This window comes from Ciconia boyciana, chromosome 8 (genome assembly GCF_034638445.1).
Source record: "Ciconia boyciana chromosome 8, ASM3463844v1, whole genome shotgun sequence".
In the NCBI taxonomy this organism is placed as follows: domain Eukaryota; kingdom Metazoa; phylum Chordata; class Aves; order Ciconiiformes; family Ciconiidae; genus Ciconia; species Ciconia boyciana.
Window position 1 is genome coordinate 14,179,071 of NC_132941.1, and position 18,910 is coordinate 14,197,980.

Sequence of the window (18,910 nt, forward strand, 5' to 3'; positions counted from 1 at the left end):
CTTCCAGTTCCTCCCCTCAGAACCATTCCTGAGGGAGCTAATTAGCTGTACAATAAAGCTACATCTTTTGGCAAACTCCTACAACTTTTTCTATGACAGTGTCTTAGTTCCTCCAAATTTTTCCATCCCTCTTCCCCTGCTCCTCTGGCAGGTGGCACAGCTCCAACTCACTTAAAACAAGGAGCTGCCCCTTCAACGTAGCAGAAAATGGTCCCCTGGGGAGACAGAACACCGTGTATGTCCTCGGGCGTGGTATGTGAATGTTCACATAGCCACATTGATTTCTAAGAATGGGGCTGTAGGGAGAAGGAAATGGCTGGTAGCCCTCTCCTAGGCCAGGGACTGTTTTGAAGTGGTGTGGTATTCTTTTTTTTTCTGAGATTGGATGAAAGCAGTGGGTGGGAAGCGCTTAGAAACTGGAAAAAAAATTCAGCTTCAAAACGTGCAAATGAAGTATCTTTTTTTTTTTTTCCTTTAAGAGCACCAATCAAACTCAACAGCACTTAAGAAGCCTGTAATGGTAGAAAGGGAATATCTTGCACTCAAAAACGAAGGAGAGAGTCAAGTGTTGAGCCTAAATCCAACATGGTGCTTCACTGCCTTTGACTTCTATTTGTGCTGGGGGAGCAGTGCTGTCCAGGTACTGCTGGCTGTTGTGGTGAAAACCCTGCTCTCGTAATGCTCCATCCACAGATCACTGGAGGGTACAGCTAGGCAGTCTGGCTTATTAAGTAGAATTAATTCCCTGTGTGGAGACAACTAAAGAATGTAACAGTGCTTTGTAAGGACCGTGCAAAGTGAAATCTGCTGCCGGAAAGTGAAGATACTCTGAGTGCGGAGTTAGGTTCTCCCTTGGCAAACCACAGGAGTCCTGTGTTGGGAGAGCAGTCTGCAGAAAGTGCAGGGTTTCACGGGGTGTTCCCAGCGAGGGGAAGATGGTTTCTGTCCCAGGCTCATCAGCCATCCCCATCCCTGCAAGAAAGAAGTAGGACAGTTAGAAGTGTAGTGCTTTGGCTGTGACCTAGCAACTAAATTGTCTTTAAAAACAAATTACAGAAGAGGCTTAAATTATAAGCCAGATAAAGGGACCACTGTTTCATGCCAAGGTGCTTGCCAAGTAAAATTGAACACCCTTATTTAACAAAAAAGCGAATAAGAAATAAGGATGTGAAACATCTTTTAAAATTACCTTTTCTTCTCTATGTGGTCTTTGGTTAAAAGGCAGCATTTTAAAGTATGTCTAATGAACTGCAGCTGGAAGAGGTGATGTTTACCCTTGCTGGACAGACCAGGACAGAACATGTCACATGTACTGTCATCACATGAGATCTAATAATTGCAAACTGGCACAATGCCGAACAGTTTGTTCTGATCAGGAGTTCTCAGTCATGGTCAGTTAACTTTCTCACAATTGTATTTAATTTTAATTAAATAAAAGTTGCTATATATAATCTCAACTATTTATATAAGACTTTGCCCACGCTGCTGTTAGTGGCATGATTACAGCATGAGTAGCGTGTCTTAGCTAGTCTTTGCCTTGAGCACAACTGGTCTGCTGGGTCTGTAGGGTAGACATCAGGTTCTGCAAACTGGCTGGGAACTGGGGCAGCTGGGCAGTCCCTGCTGCTGCATCTTCTCTGCCCCTGGTCAGCGAGATAGCTTGTATCTGCAGCAATGAGTCCACAGCGTACAGCTAAATTTGTATGCCTTGATTTACTTTGTTTTCCTGTCACCTTGCTATTGCTTTTTCTGTGCTGTGGAAGTTCTTAGAAGTGTGCCTGGTACATACATTTAATGCTAAATTCAATGCTTGCTGAATTCTCACTTTGGTCTGGCTTATTGCCTGAGGCATTAGTTTACAGACAGGTTTTTAAGGGGGGAGCTTAAAAAGGGAAGAAGCTTCCTCCTGGAGAGTTTTTTTTCCATATGCAACTAATGTTGCTCTGGAGCTATTTTTGCCTTTTTTTTTTCTGTCCCCTTCTAAACTCTGCAATAGTCAGAGGTAGCAAGTTTTTCCGTGTGTGGACTTTTCATCCCCTATTCTACAGGCGTGTATGCTACAAAACACAGAGAATTGCAGTTAGGGTCCCAAGGAATTCAGTGACACACTGTGGTGCAGATTATTTCTGGGTATCGATAGAGGGGGAAAGCATCCTTGAACTAAATCTGCTCTCACAAGTCTTCTTCCCTTTATTTATACTCATGTTGCTTTTCTGTTGCTGAGATTTGGAAGTGCTTGTCAAGCCTTCAGTTAGGTTTTACACATAATTAAACACTAAACTGTCCTCATTCTTCCAAAGATGCAATCCTGAGCAATAGCAGCCCTGAACCAATTTGTTCTGTATTCCTTGAATTATTTCAGTGCTTACAAAATCCTGCAAATTCTTGTTTGTTGTTTTGCCACTGTTTGCGTCAGACTTGAGCCGAACAACCTGGGAAGTAACACTGTGGGGTATTTAGTAACAAGTAAATAATCCAGATCACTGCTGGCACCCAGCACTCTTGGGCTTCCATGCCAGTGTCTCTATATTTAAAATGGTTATCTGCTTACTCCGAGTGCTATTTGAGAACTCCTTAAAATATTGACTGCTGAAAAGTTCAATTACTTCTTTCGACTGAGAATTAGCGTCACTGATAAGGTGATTTGCATGCAGCAGGCCATGTGCGGTGAGAGCTCTGCCCGATAGCTCATGTGGACGTGGTGATAGCTGGGTACGGCCGTGCTCTGCAAATAGCTGTGTCAATAGCTGGCAGCAGCCGTCGCATAATGGCATTGGCTTTCCTCTGGAATCTGTCTGTTGCATCCTGACTGCAAAGCAGCCCTTCTATAGTGAACTCTGATAATAAAATTCCTCTTGTAATCTATGTGCTGGTCTACAGCAGCCAAAATTACTTTTAACCTTCATGTCACCCAGCCTGGATGTTATGCGTGGTATGAAATACGTAAACGCGCTTTTTGCAGTTGGGTGCAGGACAGGGAACTTATGACTTGTCCGGCTTCGGAGCCAGCAATATCATTGCCTTTCACAACCCGCTCACCCTCCTCGGCTTTGCTTCCCTTGTTGACAAAATAAAGGTGCTGGGCCGTGGTTACCCGCAGGACTGCAGGCGCAGTGGCTGGGCTCCCGCTCTGGCTAGTGCATCCTGCGCTGCATGGGGGCCGGGGTCCCTTGCTGTCCCCTGGGATGGAGGGCTGCTGAGTAAGAGCACGGCTATATGGAAAGGGACGTGAGGAAGGACTTCTCCTTCTGCGTTAGTGGGGCACTTGGGTTAATCTACCCCTACTGATAATATACTCGATTGGTGTTTCTAGGGTAGGGAGTCATTACTAAATTGGTGGCTGATGGTTTGTTGGGTTTTTTCAGTTTTAACATTTGTTTCCTAGTTGGTGTAAGGCTGATATATTTTGTCCTAAGTCAGTATAGTTCCACATTACTTGTGCCTTCGCTTACACTTTCGATTTTTCCAAATTTCTTGTAACTTCTGGTTTAGGCTTAGTATATTATTCTAGTAATCATTCATGGCTGAGTACAGTCCAAGGCCTGTGGGTGATCTCCTGCCTGCTTGGTTAAAGATTACTGGCTACTCTCAGAATAGATGTGAGGCCTAATAAAATACAGGCTTTCCTTTATATCTGAATTTTGCCATGTTCCTCAAGCCATACCCCAAGGCTCCGGTGCTGTGCAGCGTGAAGGCTTCTTTGCCACACTAATCCCATCGTGGCTGGTGCAAGGTAAGTATAAACCTGGTTGGTTTTCTGTGTCATCATCTCCACAGCATCTTCCCAAAAAGGTGTCTCCACACCACAGGTGTAGCCAGGGTGGAGTTTCTGCTTTACAAGATGGTTGATCCTTAGACACACTTTCAGTTTGTGGCCCAGGCTTCAGCTATGGATGCTCCAAACCCGGACTCTGGCAATAAAAGGACATCGTCTCATTCTTTTTCTTGGGGATGCTGTTCAGACTGGATTAGAGCTTAAAACTTCAGTGCTAGAGGCTGTAGAGAGACGTTTCCATTTAATGTTTGTCTTGAATTTTATCATTTTTAATCATTTAAAATCATGGAACTGAATAACTGAATGACAGATTTATTGTGACTTCTGTGTTTGTTTGGGTATAGATTTAAACAGTACAGTTCTTGAAATAGCGGGATAACTAGCAGGGACATTTTTAAAGCCTATGATTAAGAAAGCAGATGGGTTTGGTTTTCATTTTGCGTTATGTCTGCCTCTCAGATTTTTTCTGCTAATTCTACAGAGTTTCTTAGCAAATTTGATGTTGACACATACTGAAAGGTTAAGTTACTTCTACATGCTAAATTATCTTTTGGACCCATATGCATGATATTTCACTGATTTTCCATGATTCTTTATTTTCTTTTTACTTGCTTTATGCAGAAAGACCCTCAACTGCTTGAGTCTTTCAATTTTACATCACTCCTAGCCCTTTGAAGGAGCAAGGTGCCAGTCTATACAGCTATTGGAGTGCAGAGTGGACGGGAATGTCCTTTGGGTATTGCTGGCACTTTATGTCCATATTTCTATTGACGTTGCCAACTGCATCACATAGACTACAGCATAGATTTGCAGTGAGACAAGGTACAAAACCTCACCATGACTGGCTTAGGGACCTGTACGGAGCAAGGAGATTCATCATCCAGGGCAGAGGAAATCCAAGAGTAAAGCAAACCCTGAATTTCAAGTGGAGCTGTGGCAAGCTGGGCAGCCACCGAGCAGCTCACAGTTTGCGGCTGCACACCAAAAATTCACCGCTAGCTAGGGAGAGCATGGAAGAGTCTGGCTGTCCAAACCTGTGTGGCTCTTACTTGGGTAGTTAATCATTGCCTCATTTCTCTTGTCCTGATAAAAGCATAATTATGTCAGCAATGAAGCAGGTTTTTTGGTTCTTCATCCATCATGCAGCAAAATATGGAAGCACATAATTGCTTTGAGTGATTTAGTGGCTGAGTGAATTCGAAATGACTTGGTGTGAAGCAGGCCGTTGGCCATGGTAGGGGTTTGGGGCCAGCAGCAGGTACCAGTGCCGGCGGCGGAGAGGAGCTGGCTCGCGACCGGGAGAGTCCAGCTCATCCTCCAAAACGCTGGCACAGCCCTGGGAGGAGATTTCCACCCTGCCTGCCAGGAATTACAGTCTGTTGGCATGGGCAGGAGGAAAAATATGATGGGAAACAGGGAGATTAAAATAACCCTGGTGAAAACAGGATGTTGGAAGGCTGCAAAGGGAGCGGGGCTCTGGGGCTGTCTGTCTGTGGAGGGCTGTCTGTCTGTCTGCAGAGGGCTGCTGGGAGCAGGGAGGCTCTGACACAGGGACTGTTTGGAGGAAAACACCCAGTTCTCGCATGTTTATGGGCCCCCACCAAACCCCCGAGGCAGAGGCAGCGCAGCTCTGCTGGCAGCAGGCTTCCGTCCTGTGTTCCCCAAAACATGACTGATCATGGCTATTTACACAAATGTGTTCGCTCACCTTCTCTCAACACCTGCCTGCTCTCTTTTTGATCGGATGAAGGTCATAAACCATTCCCTACAACACATCAGCCTGGCGTCATATTTATTTAACTGATATGACCTCACAGGCACTGCCAAGCAGCGAAACGAAGCTCTATTTCACAGCTCGGCTGTCACTAGGGAGCTGTATTTCTCCCAGCTGATAGCAGTCTGCTCTCCGAGCTGTGATCCATGGCTTCCTTCCAGCCTAAAACAAAATAAAAACCAAACAGTGTTTTTCTCTTGCTACCTGACTCTTCCTTTCAGGGGCTGACAGCAGCAGTTTCCGGTGTGGATTTACGGCAGGGGTGGCGGGTCCCTGCAGGCGGGGGAGCTGGTTCCCATCACCAGTAGCTGGTTTGCGAACCGCCAGAGGTTTTTGCTGCAGCTGGCGATGGGCTGCCAGCTGGTGCTCGTCCAGTTCATTGAATCCCTCACACACCCATCGCTGAGGTGTTTCTGCTCCTTTGTGAGCAGGGAGTTTGGGTGCCAGAGGCTGGTTTCAGCCTGGGAGGATGTGGTGGGCTCACAAGAGGGCTTTACATTGCAAAGTCCCAGTCTCCAGCACGTGTAGACCATGCTCAGAAGCAAGCACGAACTCAACCTTAACTCCCTAATTTATGAGTTCATTAGGCTATTAGAAAATGCATCTCTGAGGCTAAACCAAACTGTTTTTTTTTTAAAGGTAAAATAAACATTACTATTTTCCATGAGTCCAAACTGCTGTCCATATTTACCATCCATGGTCAAATTTAATCACTGCAAGTCACCAGTGTTTGTCAATGCAATGCAGAATCAGATGGACACAAAACAGTCCTTGGGTGAGAACTGTACCATCAGTTTTAATCAGCTGGGCTGTGGTTATCCCAGAGCAATTCTTCTTGGTCATCTGGTCTTCTCCCAGTTGGGTGTTACAGCTAGATAGCAGTCAGTCCAGTCTCTGTGATCCTTCAGCAGAGGCAGGAAAGCTCAGGAAATGGTGGGCTCCCCCAGGCTCTGCCCAGCACCATGCAGGCCCCGCAGCAGTGAAGCTGGGCTCCACTGGCTTTCCCTGGTGTAGCTGCAAGTTACTCTTCTCATGAGCGTTGCGGATGATGGGGGTCTTTGGGATGCCAGCGTGACTAGTATTTCCTATAGCCTCAGTTTCTCTTCTTCCATGCTCAATGAGACAGATTTGCTCTCCAGGTCCATAAAATAGTCAAAATGCTATGCTCATCCATGAACATCACAGATTATCACTACATCACTTGACTTTTATGACCAGTAAGAAATAATAGAAGGTGATGGACTACTTAAAGTGAAAGTGAAAGTAGCTGGAGTTAGCGTCCTGCCTGCCCTGGGAGCTCAGGCAGTTCCCCAGAGCAGGAGGATGCCCAGTTCCTTTAACAATCAGCCCTAGTACAATTTTTTGCCAAGCAGAAAAGAGAAGATACATTTTTAAGCTGAACTTCTTCACTGTTGCAGGATTTGACATGAATTTTGGCATCTGCAGGCAGTGTCACACGAGAGCCGGCTTCAAACCCACAGAGCCAGAGCTGGGGAGCCCCCAGCACACCGGGGGGAGGTGCGGGCACCCCTGTGGCAGCCCAGAAAACAGTTCAAATTCATGTTATTTTTAAATATTTGGCTCTAGAAATCTCTCCAGGCACCACTTTAATCCAATTTACAGCGTCTGGCTCAAGTGAAGTATGAGAAGAATTTGCTTAAGCTATTTGAGCGGTGGCGATGTGCAGCAGCGGGGAGCTGGGCAGGCAGGCAGGGTAGCCACCTGGCACCGGGCCCCCGTCCCCTGGGACCGTGGTGGCCCAGCAGCCAGGAGGGCTTGGGCAGCCCGGGGCTGGGGAAGCACCGGCTCCCCAGCACAGGCACCCTGCGCACCGCCAGCAAGGACAGAATGGGAGCACGTCAGTGGCAGACCGCCTTGGTCCTTCCCCGCCTTCTCCTTAAAATACTCGTGAAGCTGCTGTAAAAACCAAGTTGGAGACCCCAGTGCTCACGCCCTTGGGTAATCTGCCAGCGGGGCATGTTGCCTCTGGGTGTCAGGGCACCCCGTTGCCATCTCACTGCCGCGCACCTCCCCAGCCCCATCGCCCACCCGGCTGAGCTCACAGAAATTTGGGAATGAGATCATTTTCAAACAGTTTAAGCAACCTTCACTTGCTGGTGAGGGAAAGAAAGTCTCAGAAGGCTTTGCAGCATGCTCAGATGTTAATAGCTTTCCTCCTGCACCCCTAAGAAATTTGTGTGTTGTCTTTTCCACTTTACAGCAGGGAAAATGGAAGATGGAGCGGTTAAGCCTCACCCTGCCGGAGCAGGGTGCTGGCTGGGTGGGACAAGCTGGGCTCCACCAGGTGCTGGAGTTTGAGCCACCTTGCAAGAATTCTTAAGGTAAGGAGAAAAAGTAATTTACAGCTTTAGCTCTTACTTTGTCCCTGAAATCTATGCAATGTCCTGGCAATTTATAGAAACTAATGAACCATGTCATCTGAATATGGAGCAGTTGCAGGGAGAACTGGAGCAGTGATGGTGATTAAAGGTAGTGTCCAAATGAGAAAGCGGTGGGAGAGCTCAGCACTGCTCCTCTCGGAGAGCAAAGTGTGCCGGTGCCAGGGAGCGCTGTCATTTGTCGGAGGTAGCACATCCCACCTGGAGACAGCGTTCTGGCCATGCTGCCTTGCAAAGGCGCGTGAGGATGCTGGGCTGCGCTGGGGTTCGCTGGCTGGCCTTTGCAGCGGCAAACGAGCGGGGCTCGCTGGGACACGTGCTGCGAGGCTGGGGCAGTGCCTGGCTTCGGGGTGGACGGTGCCCTCGGTGCATGCCGTGCCAGCCATGGGGGCGATGCCGGAGGGCGCGGCGGTGGCCAGGTCTCTGCCCAGGCTCTCAGAGCTGCTCAGCAACCCCCAGGAGACCTGCGGGAAATCCCACCCGCCCCTCCTCCCCAGGCTCTTACCGTCAGGGTTCCCTTGCCCAGCTGAAGTCAAAGAGGTGTGTCGGGGAGCGCGAACCCGGGATGCACGGCTGGCTGCCCCAACCAAGTGACTCGGTACTGTCTTGATGGTGTTTACCAAGGCTGCTTTCTGTTTTCCTTGTGGCACTTCTGTGCCTCTGCCCGGGGCTCTGCTGCACACAGCTGCTGCTCCCACCCTTCCCCTTGGCTGAGGAGTGATTCCTGCCCTTGCTTTCAGAGGCAACGTGGAGGGGGAAAAAAGAGACATATGGTTTGGTCCAGACTGAATGGAAGGGAGGGAAGTTCAGTTAAGCCTGTTACTACTGAAGTTGTGCTGTTTACCATGGTAGCATTCATGACTTGGGCCAACAGGGAGGTCTCAGGGACGGCATCATCACTGCGAAGCAGGATCTTCCACTCCTCTGTTTTTGGAGTTTCTCACACCGGGAGAAATCTCACATCCAATCACTGCTTAAGGACTCGTTTGCCACGGCAGTGCTGGAGCCCACCACGCGCTGCTGGCGGTGGCCACCGCAGCACCTCTGCCTGTGCGGGCAGCAACTGCCTCTCCCTGAGAGCCGCGCTGTAAGGCTGTGGTGAAGCTGTGACATACAGAACCCGTGTGCATCCATGGCCCAACAATGCGGTGCGGTGCAGTCTTATCCCAACGCTGTAGTAAAGCAGTTTGTTCTCGCCTATGACGGGAAACAAACCTTTTCACAGCCGTGGCAGAGCAGCATGAGCTGACCCTGGGGCTGACTTCTGCAGTCACGTGGCCCTGCCTCCAAAGTGGTTCAACTGCCTCCGATGCAGTTGTACATGTGTTTTATGGCCATCGTCACCATCTTTCCTGCCTTCCTCTCAGGGGAGGGCTTGGGGAATCATTCATTAGAAAATATTGTTGCATGAATGCCGGGGTAAGTCATTTTATATTGCTAAATAGTCAGTTCCAGTTAATGCTTTTTTTTTAATTTCTGAGAATGACACCACAGGCACTCGGATGATGTCAGTAGTGTTCCTGCCTGCTGTAACAGCCTGGACTTTAGGAGGCTGGCTGGGCAGTGCTGAGCTGCTGTCTCTGCTATGTTGGCAACACATCCAGAGCATTACACATTAAAATTTCCAAACATGAAGGCAGCACAGAGGGAAAGGAAAATTTCCCTCCAGCAAAGTATTATGCTATTGTCAGGGCAGGGTGGAGTGAAAGCAAAAAGGATTTCAGGACCAGCTTTCGGCTGCGCGTTGAGGCTCTGATTATAAAATGCAGCCTGAATGCACCATGCCTGAACCAACCCCTCCCCCTGCCCAAACCTTAAGCCAAAGGATTTAAACAAGCTCTTATGTAATATGGTTTTAGTGTTTCCAGTAGAAATAGGTGTTCTAAATAGAAATGATTTGCAGATAAAATAGGCTTATATAAAATGCTTTTACGTTTATATAACCCTATATTGGCATTGTACCTGACACCTCCATCAGCCACGAGCCCGGCGGCGGGGGGAGCATGCACGGTGCTGGCAATGCCCAGTTTGGGTGCCAGCCAGCCAGGGTGCGGGCTTGGGACTGCACTGGCATCTGTGGTCACAGGCCAATCCCCGTCCTGTCCCCAGCCCAGCAGCCAGTGCCCCTCCGGGGACAGTGCCTGCTGGACGAGACATACTTGGGTTGGTACTTCTCATGTTTAACTCCCTTCCTTCTCCCTGCCAGGGGATTCACTCGCAGCAGCGATCACAGGATACTCCCATGGTGTTCCTGTTAGTGGCGGCACCCGGGGTGGTGGGGACACCCCCAGTTTCTAGCAGCAGTGCCATGGTAGTGGTGATCGTCCAGACTCAGCAGCTGGATGCTGCAGATACTGTCCCTTGGGGTCAACTGCTTTGGTCCTTTAGGCAAAGAAAGTTGTTTTGAACATTGAGAGCTGCAATTCTCCTTCATCCCGACATGCACACAGGGATGTGTGTGCCTATATGTGTGTGTGTATATATGTGTATGTATAAATTTACATATACATATGACATAGTAAAAGAGCCAACTGCCTCCAGCTCAGGGTTTGCAGCATGGCCTCAGGCTGCAGGCTCTTCCTGAGCTGTGGCCGCAAGCCCAGTCAGCAGCCAGGCGCAGCCTGCTGCCACAGCGAGCCCGTCGGAACACTTCAGGCTCTTAAGCTAAATGTCTCCTTCACCGCAGAGCATGCCATCAAAGGCTCAGTCCTCGTTTGCAATGCCTCTTCTCCATGGCCAGCTTCATCAAGATTGTGGTTGATCAAAGCCGCTGTGCTTCTCGTTCGGCTCAGTAGTGCATCAGGAGCCATGACAGCGGCCACTAATAAGGCTAGTAACAATTACCTTGGAAATAGTGTCTTCTGAGCGGAAAACAACGGTTGCTACATTACAACCTTTATGTATGGGAAAGATACTTAGTCAAATCTTGCACAACAGCCTTCAGTGCATCACACCAACCATTTGCTCTTAGGGGAAGGACTGATTACTAAGTATTTTTAGCTACCAACATGTGTACAACTCATGCATAGAATTATACATAAATATTTAAAGATATTAATAGATATGCATATCTTGTTTATACACACACATATATTTTCATATATATGAGAAACAATAATGCATTTTTCAGCTACAGTGTATTTTTACAACAGCCCAATATGATTTATATCTCTTTGCCATTAACATTTCCATTCAAATAATGCCTTATTTATGCCCATACCGGAGAAGCTCTTTTGACAACGTGGGAAGATGCTTTTTATTGTGAAGCCAGAACTGTCAGCAGCCTCTATTATTTCTGGTGCGACTGTCAGTTCTCCAAGTAACAAGACTTCATTTTTAATCCAGGTTTGTTGGAAGACGCTTGATCCGTCCTGCTTTTGTCAGTCACAGAAGGCAAACTTGCCATAAAGAAACGGTATGTGTGACCTTTGAAAATGACCGTCACCCCTTCCGTCTTGGTCTGTGCTCTATTTTTCATAAAAGCCTGTTTCTGTGGTGCATTACGGGGGAAATGAGCCATTCACCTTTGTCTCCGCTGCCCTTGCTTCTGCTGGGGGAGCCACTCCCTGCAGGCATGTGGAGAATGCTGGGTCAAGCAGCACTTGGGCATCTTCTAGAGCTGGACCTGCAGCGATTCATCAGTCACTTCCCTTTTGGAAATCAATAGTCATCTGTAGTACAAGTGCTTCTGACCCCCAAATGTTATTAAATAAAAAGTCATACACAGATAAAAAGCAAAAAACAAAACAGAAAATAGACCCACAAAGTGGTCACAGAGTGTTTTATGCCTCCCAGCACTGAGACCACCCTAGCAGCCCTGCCGTGGAGGCTGTGCTCGAGCCTCAGCTTCAGATGCAGCAATGTAGCTGGGGTGCAGCAGCTTTTTATATTTCAATTAATGGCTGTCAGAAGTACATGGAAGGCTTTTGAGAGCTTAACTGTGTCTATGTAAGGTATGGTTGTGTGAAGAACAGCATAGCAGTGTGAGCTCTGGAGATTGCCTTTTGCTCAGGACACTGATAATGTGGTCATGGCGATGCAGCATTTTGGAGCAGGCCTGCTGCCATGGCAGGTCCTCCTCTCCTCTCCTCTCCTCTCCTCTCCTCTCCTCTCCTCTCCTCTCCTCTCCTCTCCTCTCCTCTCCTCTCCTCTCCTCTCCTCTCCTCTCCTCTCCTCTCCTCTCCTCTCCTCTCCTCTCCTCTCCTCTCCTCTCCTCCCCTCTCCTCTCCTCTCCTCTCTTCTCCTCTCCTCTCCTCTCCTCTCCTCTCCTCTCCTCTCCTCTCCTCTCCTCTCCTCTCTCTCCTCTCCTCCCCTCCCCTCCCTCCCCTCCCTCCTCCCCTCCCTCCCCTCCCTCCTCCCCTCCTCTCTCCTCTCCTCTCCTCTCCTCTCCTCTCCTCTCTTCTCCTCTCCTCTTTCCTCTCCTCTCCTCTTTCCTCTCCTCTCCTCTCCGGGGAGGAGGTATGATGTGTTTTGCAGCTTCCAGAGGTGTCCACAGACATTTGTAGTCGAACAACCTTGACACAATATGCTTAAGCTCTGATTTTACTTTACCCTTTTATCAGTTTTTGTCTCTGTGGTTTGAGTTTCACAGCCTGGCACTGGCTTTTGGGCATTTACTTCCCGATATGAACTGTCATTGCTGAGGCACCGGTGCATCCCTGCCGTTGGAGGTGCCGGCAGCCCTGGGGCAGTGGGGTGAAGAGTGTAGCCCCGAAGGCTCCTTAAAGCTAAAGCTGAGCCTCTGCCCAGCTGCCTGCAGCAGCGTCAGGATGCAATCCACTGGTGGAACTTGCCAGTCCAATTCTAGTCCTCCACAGCACAGCTTCTCGTCCATCCTTAGCTTACAGAAAGAGGCTTAGTGCGCCTTAGTCTCCTGGAGAGGGCTATAGATGGGGCTGAGGCTATGCTTTCCGCGAGGGGTGGGTGCCCTAGCCTTTCTCCCAGTGGCCCAGGGAGGGCGAGTCGGCAGTGTCCCAGGGAAGGGACGCTGTGTATCACAGCGAGGGGGGACATACAGCACGCAGTGGAGCCAGAGCACGCGGGCGGCACCAGCTCAGAGAGGGAGGGCAAGTCCTCCTGTATGCCCCAGAATGAAACCTCTCCTTGCCAGCATGGCTGCCTGGGTGCAGCCAAGAAATATCTATGGTCTCCATGGCAGTTTGCTATGGGGAGCTCAGCAAATTGTCTCTTTCCTCCCGCTTTCCCCTGGTTTAGCGCACAGACAGGTCGGACGCTGCTGGCGTGGGCAAGGCCACAGGCTGTCATGAACATGGCGCTGAGCGCATGGAGACTGTTCCTTCATGGGGGGACGGAAGATAGAGCAGTGTAAGCCACTGCTATGATAATGGGACTGGAACCACCTTCAAGTTATAATACCTCTATATTAGTATTGAAAAATTCCCAGTGCAACCAAGGTAGAGAGTTATAATGGCAGAAATAAATAATACACTCCTGTGTATAATTAGGGCCACAGCAAAACTTTCTGTCCTCCCCAAATGCCAGATAATATGCCAAAAGCAAGTCAGGAGGAAAACTCACTTTGCTCTTCGTACAGTGAAGCGCTGGCTCCCAGGTAAGGCAGCAAAGCATGAAGAAAAGACGACCCTTGGTCTAAATGCTTGGTGCTGGCATTGCTGGTTCAACGGAGGGCTCTGCCAGGTCCCACTCGCTGGGGCAGTCAGTCAGGCACTGCGGCCCTGCTGCCAAACGTGAGGGGGCTGAAGAACGTGATAAAACCCCCACAGCTGCAGAGAGGGCTGCGCACCAGTTACATCTCCTGAGGCTCCTTAGGGACTGTTCGATCTCAACGACAAAAAAAGTTATATTACATATATAATATATAACATTATATACACCTATATATAAGATAGCATTATAGTATATGTAATAGAACTTTATATTATATATACACACATACATATATATGTGTATTAAATATATAACATACACATATACGTATATAGACGTTATATATGTATATGTGTAGATACATACATGCATAAGGTCTATACATACATATATGTGTAAGTATGTGTATTAAAAATACATACATATATAACGTGTCTATGTGTATGTTTATGTATACATATACATGTATGTGTATATAGAATCTATTCTATATGTGTATATAGAATAATATGTAGAATATGTGTATATATACACATACACATATATGTGTAGATATACATACGTATATAATGTCTACGTATACATGTGTATGTATATAAAATATAGACATATACAAGGTGTCTATATACATATATATGTGTGTAACACACATATATAGATATATACCTATATATCGTATATGTACATGTGTATATATACCTACGCATATACGTGTTTGTGCCTACACACACACACACACGAAGTGAAGCTCACCTTGTGCAGAGCACTTGCCGCCCGTGAGCAGGCGACGCGGCAGTGGCACGCGGCTCTTGCAGTGCCCGTGCTCGTTCTTGCAGGCGTTCAGCGGCGACGCTGAACCCTGGGCCCTCGCAATGGACAGTGATTCCCAGTACCTTGGTTCAACATCAGCCTGCATTTGCACTAATGGCACTTTTCTCCCAAGCTTCCAGCTCGTGTGAACGCAGGCAGAAGCCACTGTGTTTTCAGCACGGTGCTTGGGTGAGGTGCTGCAGAGCCCCACGGGGTGATAGTGGCCATGTCTGCCCTGCCAAATCAAGGGAATACAGTATATTTCCCACTTCACAGCCACGCCTGTTTAGCATCCCAGTATACGGCAGTACATACCTGGTCTCTCTTCCAGAGGTAGGTGTCACTTTTCTCCGGGGCTTTCAAAATAAGGTAAAAAGGCAACCTGAACTGTTGTGCTTGCAAACATGTAGCAAGCTCTTTCCGTACTGGGCTTTGTGCTTACAATTCATTCAGGAAACTAAATTTTGGTTGCAGTGATTGGCCCACAAAAACTAAGCTGTCACTAAAATACCACCTCTTCCCCTTATACTGTTTTGCTATATTTCTGAGAAGATGGTTATTAATGTGCCACTTTATTTTTCCAGTAAGTACGAAAAAAAATGCTAAGAAAACTGCTAGAAGGATTTTGTTTATTTTTCCTGGTTCGAAGCTGGGTGATAGGGCACTCAGCATGAAGACGTACGTAAAACTATGAGCCACACTCATTAAAACTTAAGCCAGCTTAAGCAGCAGCTCCTGGCAGCAGCCCTCGGCAAGCCTCGGTCCGCGTGGGTTGGTACCACTTCTTCGGACATCTCGGAGACTCTGCTAGAGGCCTTACTTTGGTCCCTGTGTGAGCACTGCTGGGCGACAGCTCAAGTTACTTCACGCGCTTTTCGTGCTGTGCTATATTAGCTTATTTTTAATGCTGTGCTCCTTCCCAGCTTTCTTTCTATTCCATAACCCTGAACTAAAAAAAAAAATGCTATGTATTTGCTGCAGAAAGGCAGGGTGCTGGAGGGACCGTAGCTTGCAGTGGCAGCTGTAGGACTGGTTTGAGGGCTTCTGTTAACAGCCTGCATCAAGTATTTATGAAACTGAGATGGGGAAAAACTCTGCGGAGCTGGAGTCAGAAGTTGTCATCCCACCCCTGCATGCACTAGTGCCATCAGAGCTGCGCTGCCTGCCTACCTCCCTGCCGATGTCAGAGGGGTTTGTCTGAACAGCACAGGAGAGATTTGCTCCCAGCCTTTGCAGTACTGCGCTTGCAGCCGGGTAGGAAGCCGCAGAGCTGGTGACTAAACTCTGGCTTTAATGTCTAAAACTGCATATCAAAAAAAGATATCCTTTTACTGGCAAAAATATTCAGGTGAGTGTTTTTGCAGGCACAAACCGAGCAGCTGCTTGGTGGCCAGGTAGCAAGTGGCTGGGAGAGGTCTGTGTGTTGCTATGGATTCATGCTCATGGAAAGCTGACAGCAACATTTCTGGGCTAGATAGACATCTCTGTGGAGAGGAAGGCAGCTGAAAACAGAGCTGACCCTTGTTAAGGGAGTAAATCCTATCTGTTTTTGCAAGAGGCATGGCATGCATACTTCTGTTAAAGTAACAGCATAAGGCACCAAGAACAACCACTGGAAATTTGGCAACATATGGTTTTCAGTGCTGAAAACATGCCGGCCCACTCAGGCAATGTGGGACAATTTTAGGAGCTGAAAGACAAAAAATGAAACGGAGCTACGCCCTTGTGCTTTGTATGTGGTGTGGTGAGAGGCTGGCCACCACGCGCTCGTGCTCTGCTGCCGTCCGGGCGCTGGCCAGGGTCAGTCCCCGCATCCCCAGCTCAGGCACAAAGCACGCGGGAGATGGTCCCTCCATTTGCAGACGAGATGGTCTCTTGCTCGCCAAATGGCACCGCTTGCCCTTGACCAGCTCAGCTTGCGTTTCCATCAGCTCCTAACAGAGCACCTGCGCTGCAGGACTCCAGCCTTATCCGCTGATCCGAGTTCGCTGAGTAGCAGCAATTTAAACAGCTGAAAAACGAAAACAGCAACACCCTCAGCTTGTGCTTGATGCTGGCTGATTTGGTAGTTTCTCCTGAAGGGTGAGATGAGGGCTCCACTCCCTTACTGACTCCCAGGAGCATCAGCACCCGCAGGGCTCGAAGGGTTTGGCCCTTTACCAGCTTTGCCCTGGGGGCATCTGGGGCTGGACCTCTCCCAGCAGCAGGAGCTGGCTTACAGACGGGGTTGTATTCATGGGCCTCCTTTGCTACGTGACCTTCACCTCCCGTTCTTTGAGGCGATACCTAAGGAATTTAGATTTAAATTAATCCTTTGGCACCATCAGTCTTCCACCATGAAGACTAATGAGTTGCATTAAGATTAAATCCCATCAAGGAGAATACCAATGTCTTTGCTACTCGGCACTCGTTCGGATCCTTCCGAAATCGCTGCCGCAGTGCCGTGGTTCACACTGTGGTTCACACTGTTCAGGCTCGAGGGGCTCATTGGCCGCTGAGCAGCCCGATGGAGCTGGACCCACACTGAGCAAGAGGGAGGGACAGATGGCCTTGGGAGGCATCTTCCAACCTAAGTTTCCCTGTGGTGCTGTGACACCAAAAGCTTTCTTATGGAAATAACAACAAACTGAAAACTACCCACGATAGATGGAACTTCTGTCTTCTGTTGTTTTTATGTATAACATGGTCACAAACAGCACTTTCTTCTGTACCTATCTTATCAGGAATAAAAGTGACAGAGAAAATGCACAAGGAAAGAGTCATTTTCTAGCAAAGTCTCTGGCATAAATGAAGAACTGTGACTTGCAGGGCTTTTACTTGGACTCTCTCATCTCTCCGGCTGAAGTCCCCGGGAGCTGTAAGCCCGGCCACGCTCATCACAGACTGCAAGGCCAGAAGCACCCAAAACTCATGATCACTTTTGAAATAGTGGCTGCATGAAAGCAGCTTTAAAAAGAAATGAAGACACAAACCTACACAATGCTCAGGCATCGCACAGCTGAACCGAAACCCTCGGTCTGAATCTGCCTCTTGAACTTTGGGATTTGGGCACAGATTTGTGCCTGAACTTCGTGCCTCTCAGCCATCTCAAACACACAGTTTAAACTCTTCAGTAATCTCTGATCTTTCAGGGTTAATGATCAGATGCAACTTTGAAGCCGCTGAACTTGTGAACCAGGATGTGTTGGGAAAGGCCGAGGCATGCAAAGATTAGCTGTTTCTCAGGAGGAGAGTGTTAGCTGAAGTGACGGGGAGGGTTTGTGTTTGGCGGGGGATTTCGCTAATGGGGGGTGATGCTGTAGCCCCGCACATCCACGGCAGCCCCTGTGCTTCAGCACACACGGGAGCTCAAGCAGCTTTTCCACGCTCGTACAGTGCTGTGAAATCAGCAGCAGGTGTAAATCCATGGCTGCTGCACTGTGCTATGTGGGGTTGGGTTTTTTTTAGCTTGTTTCAGTTCAGCTGAGATCAAACTCAATCATTTATTACAATTTTTTGGCAAGGCAGCACTCTCATCAGCCTGCAGCTGCTCACCCAAACCAACCTAAACCCTCACCCTGTGAACCATTCAGACACAGGTGGAGGGTGCCCTGCCTTGGTCAGCCCGAAACTCAAGCCTGGGAGGAGGTGAGCAAGGGGCAGCTCTGCAATCCCCACTCCAGGCTGCGTGGCCATGCCCATACCCACCCCACCAGGCTGCTCCAGTCTAACGCCGCTCTGCACCAGCTTGCTGCCAGGCTGTGGCCGTGGCGTGCGGGTCCCAGTCCAAGCCAGGACACCCCCTGCTTTACCTCTGGTTCTTTTGCCTCTCAGTCCTCCCAGGCACAGCAAATATTTCCCAAATGACTTCAATTTTACAAGCTATTAGGATATTATCTGGTATGAAAGTATAAGCAGAGCAACTCTAATGGGATGCGAGATGTGTGTGTGTGAAAACTCATTTCTAAAAGGGATAAATTTGAAAATTGTGTACTTCTCCACAGGCAGGTATTTTCTTCCCACTTCTCCGTTATGTAGTTTAAAGCTGAATCATGTAAGATTTTAAGTGTTAATCTCTTAAAAGCCATACCTGACCTGGCATCATGCCCATCCTGTTACTTCCTCAACAAATCTAGATTTCACTGCGGAGCAACCTAAACAAGAAGGGTAGCAGCTGTAGGGTTGAGAAAACACTTGCATAAATTGAGATTGTTGCATTAGGCATCTGTATCTGCTTCCCGTTCTCCTCAGGCCTTTTCTACAGCGCACCGTGTCCTGTCGCCACGACGCAAGCGTATCCCCTTGGCCAGGCTGTCCGCGGGTTTTGACGTTCTCCCCCGCAACCGGCCGAACGACGGCCACGTACCCCGCCTGGCTGCGGGTGGCCCGGCCCTCGGCCGCTCCTCTCTCCGCTCGCCAGCCCCTTCAACGCGGAGTTTCTTCCTGCTGCAGAGGAGGAGAAGCTGCAGCTCCGCCCGCAGCCCGGGCGGCCGCACGGCCCTGCAGCGTCTGTGAGCGAACAGTGACCCCCGCCGGGCGCGGCCG

The 18,910-nt window shown here is 48.7% G+C and overlaps 1 long non-coding RNA gene across 1 annotated transcript; it reads right to left on the minus strand.

The window, feature by feature from the left end:
* Positions 1-11,084: 11,084 nt before the first annotated feature.
* Positions 11,085-18,662, minus strand: LOC140655723 (uncharacterized). Its single transcript, XR_012043835.1, has 4 exons — positions 18,456-18,662; positions 14,330-16,397; positions 13,487-13,750; positions 11,085-11,598 (listed from the first exon to the last, which is right to left on the minus strand). It is a non-coding gene; the product is annotated as an uncharacterized lncRNA (long non-coding RNA).
* Positions 18,663-18,910: the final 248 nt, after the last annotated feature.